A 4,456-nucleotide genomic window follows, 5' to 3' on the forward strand; every position below is an offset into this window, starting at 1 on the left:
ATCAGGCCATAGGCCCATCTAGTCCAGCTTCCTGTATCTCACAGCGGCCCACCAAATGCCCCAGGGAGCACACCAGATAACAAGAGACCTCATCCTGGTGCCCTCCCTTGCATCTGGCATTCTGACATAACCCATTTCTAAAATCAGGAGGTTGCGCATACACATCATGGCTTGTACCCCATAATGGATTTTTCCTCCAGAAACCTGTCCAATCCCCTTTTAAAGGCGTCTAGGGTAGACGCCAGCACCACATCCTGTGGCAAGGAGACAGGGAGTTAGAAAGACAAAGAGTTAGAAAGAGTACACTTACCCTCTCGTCGTCTTCCTCCTCTCCTTCTCCAAAACTCACTTGCCTTCTCCTCGCCCAGATGCTAAACTCTCAGTTTACCTGGCACTTGGGGTCCCAGAGGCACTTGGGGTTCCCAGAGACCACACGTGTCTAGAGAGCCTCATGCGATGGCAGGCCTAGCTTTATGCTCCTGGCTGGCTCCTCCTCCCTCCTTCCTTCCTGATTGAAAGGGGGGCTGGTCTTCCCAGGTGAGTTTACAAAAGCTCAGGAAGACAAAAGGCTGCTGATGGGCGTAACCTACTCTGCAGGCTCCTGAATGGGAATTGCCCCTTACTAGGTTCTTTGCCTCCTAGTTCTGTTCTGTTAGGCTGGACTGTTTTGTAACCTCAAGCTAGTTTTTATTTGAGTTTTTAATTATTTACTGCTGTCTAGATCCTGTGTCCCAATTTACTGAACTGTTTAGGCTATGTTCTAACTTAGATTAAGTTTAACTTGGGTTAAGTTTAACTTGGGTTAAGTATAGTATGTTCTTATGATGGGGGGGATGGGGGGGATATCCAGGGCCCAGGCCATGACAAAGTAATCTATACAGAACAAAACAAATTACAGGTGCAGCCTATTCATCCAACAATTTTTTTATCTGTGGATTTGTCTCAACACGAATGGGGTGGGGGACCCAAAAGTCACACACACCTTTGCCTCCTTTGCCCTGTGCTGGCATCTCGATCCATTTCCAGGCAGCCCAAAACACTGCAAAAAGGCTCTGCCTAACCCAGGCAGGGAAATAGCGCTGGAGCCCTGGAAGAGGTTCCCCTTGCAAAGGAACAGTAACACTCCTGGAGCCCCTGAGCCAGCAAAGAGGCTGAAGAGGGGAAGGGGGGGGCCAAATATCTCTGTAGCCAGAACACGTGCAGCAAGGTGGAGCTCTCTCTCTCCCCCCCCTCACTTTCACTCACACAGGGGCAGGTGTGGTAGCAACAGAGGAGATTGCTTTAAAAAACCCAGGGAGTGTTTGCCAAATTCCCCCCCCCCCCATTGAGATGGTGCAGGCAACCAGGACACAAGCAACTGCCCCCCCTTGCAGGCTATCACAGACACAAGCCTTCTCACCAAGCAAAGCATGGGATATAGCCTACAATCCTCTCGACACTTTCCTGGGAGTAAGCCCCATTGACTACAATGGGGCTTACTTCTGAGTAGAAATGCATATGGCTGGACTCTTAAAAGATCAGCATCCCATGTGAAAGAAGCCGGGCAGCTGGCAAAGGGGAAGGCTGAGTACGGAGCAGAGGGGATTGATAACAGCTGCCTTAGTTTCCTTCCATCTGGAAGTGTCAGGCTGCAGTGTATTTGCGTAACTCTATGGAATTTAGCACAATGAGTTTTTTGTTAATCGTGCCGAGTCACAGAACGGAACTAACTCGGATAAATAGGCTCCACCTGTAATTACAAAGTAAATGTGGATACCTCAGTCTCAGCCTATCAGAGCTGCACTTCCACTACAGTTTTAATCCACATTCAATGCATTTCTATTACCCCAATGCATTCTGGAGACTAGTTTGTTAAGGTAGCTCTGGCAACTCTCAGATTATTTAACAAACTACAGTCCCCCCAGAATGCATTGGGGAAATAAAAGTGCACTGAAAGTGAATTCATGTTACAGTGGAAATGCAGCTGAGGTCTTTTCCATCACCACAAACATGTGTTAGTACTATTCAAGTATGGGAAGGTGCAACTGACACCTTCAGAACAGAACTAATAGGCTCAGTACTAGGACCCTCCCCCCAGTTCAGTTCACAGAATTTCCAGACAGTACCCAGGAAGGACAAGGGGTGCAAAGGTGCTGCACTGGGGGAGATGGCACTGCGACCTGCCTCGGGGTTCACCAAGAACTGTGCGGAGGGTGGTTGCAGGAATGCAGCCGCTCTTGGCGTGTTTGAAAAATGTAATAACATCTTGTTTGTGGGAATATTTAGGAAGGGGGCACCCAATCAGGTGTCTTGCCCTGGGCCCAATGCCAGCTCTCAGTGACCCAGGCAACTGCCCCATACTTGGTTCACTCTCCCTTCCTAGCTTGCGATGAGGCTGTAGCTCACTGCTAGACCCCCTGTTCTCCATGCAGGAGATGCCAAGGAGGACAGGGAAAGACCTCTGTCTGAGACAGAGCCTCTGCTGGACAGTGCAGACATTACTGAGGTAAATAGGCCAATATTCTTAGTATAAAGCAGCTTCAGTTGTTTGGCTACTGTCTCAAAATGGAGGATCCATCTAGCCATTGTTCTTGTAGGCTGCTTTCAAACTTTTACTGAAGAATTTAAAAGTTGGTTCTAAATCATTGACATAAAATAAATAAATCTTCTTTTTTTTCCCCCGACAGCAACTGTTACCCTGCACATGCCCAATCTCATCTGATCTTGGAAGCTAAGCAGGGTCAGGCCTGGTTAGTACTTGGATGGGAGACCGCCTAGGAATACTGGGTGCTGTAGGCTTATACCATAGTCTTTCAAGACTGAAGGTTGCCAACCATTGCCAAACATTTTTTTTCCCAGCATAGAAGTTCCCAGAATTCATGGTGCATCTTGCCTGCTGCTGCTGCTGTATTCTGCTCCAAATATTTGATCGGTGAATTTTGCATCTGCTGTGTTTTGAACCAACTAGCCAAGTTATGTGTATGCCAGACATCCATATGATTGCAACAGACATATTTTTGCACCATTTCAGGCGTGTACATCATCTGAGACTACTCCTGGACAGGAATAGTCTGACAGTGGTGACCCATGAGTTGGTAACCTTGAGGTTAGACCTCTGTGATATGTTATATATGAGACTGCAAAACAGTATATAAAATTACCTCATATAAATAAACTTGAAGTACTGCATGTCCAACTCACTTCTGATGAAACACCATTTTAAAAACTAAATCCAATGACTGTTGGTAATGCTCTAAAACATCCAGCTATTTGAATTGGAGCAAGAAATTTAAAAAGAAAGGAAGGATGCAACTTCTCATGTATTCTGCTGCATTTTGTCTCCAGATTACATTTTTCATGGAAATATTTTTCATGGCAGAGGAGGGAGGGAAGGAAGGAGGGGGCTAAACCAGAACACATTAAAAAATATTCTGTTAATTTCCACACACTACCAACTTGAGCTGGCATAACACAGATTTTGCAGTTAAACTGGTGCATAGAACCAGGCTACCTAAACACATGTTTTCCTCCCATTATTGAGAATACTTTGCCATCAAAAACTAAAACACTTGGGGAGAAAAGCAATGTTTGCATCCGGCCATCCATAACCATTTTTGCTTTTTCTTGCCTTTCATCAGAGATGAAAAAATAAACACGAACGGGAGGTGAAACCTCCAGATGTTGGTCCATTCCTGTGAGGAGCAAGAGGCTGTCTGAGAACCTTTCTTTGCATCCCAAGATCAAACATTTGGGAAGATGTTTCAACTGCCCAGGGAGTTTGGCTATAACATGAGAGGTCTTGTCTTGGCAAATTGCTGTTCCCTTCTGTTCTATATGACAGCAACAAGAACCTGTGAAAGATATATCAGTGAGTTAACAACTTAGTGAAGTGTGATGTTTCACATGAGCAAGTAAACTGTGACTTGGTCTTATTGCTAACACTATATATGCTGGGCTGAGAGTGGCTTTTACACAGCATCATAAGGCAACAGCAATAACCATAAAGGGAGCACTTTACTCACTTTTTGAAATTCACAAAGATCGTGTTTCACTCCAGCTGAAGCAACCTGATGAGCGGAATAATGTCCAACATGCCACCACTTTCTTCAATATGTCCTCCAAAGTCAAATTTCTCCATTTGATTTCACAGGTACCATTCAGTGATTATTTATTTATTGATTATTTGAAAAATGTCTATTCCACCTTTCCCAGTTAAATTGGGTATGCTCTTTCTTAAGCCATGCAATTCTTCTACATATTAAAAAGAAGTAGATGCACTTTCAATCCATGGGAATTTAATGGGATTTAAAAGTAGAGGAGTTTGGCTAGATGATCCCAAGTCAGGTGGCTTCGAGGTTGGGCCAGCAGTGACAATCTGTCTGCTGATATACCTCTCCTGCATGGGACATTCTCCAACCCCACATCTCTGTTCCTCTGCCTCACATTTCTGACTGGATGCTTCATTGCTGTCTCAAAC

At 45.2% G+C, this 4,456-nt stretch overlaps 1 pseudogene; it reads left to right on the forward strand.

The window, feature by feature from the left end:
• Window positions 1-2,658: 2,658 nt before the first annotated feature.
• Window positions 2,659-2,778, forward strand: LOC136638122 (5S ribosomal RNA; annotated as a pseudogene).
• The last annotated feature ends 1,678 nt before the right edge of the window (window positions 2,779-4,456 follow it).

The sequence above is a fragment of the Tiliqua scincoides genome, chromosome 1, assembly GCF_035046505.1.
Source record: "Tiliqua scincoides isolate rTilSci1 chromosome 1, rTilSci1.hap2, whole genome shotgun sequence".
NCBI classification, from domain to species: domain Eukaryota; kingdom Metazoa; phylum Chordata; class Lepidosauria; order Squamata; family Scincidae; genus Tiliqua; species Tiliqua scincoides.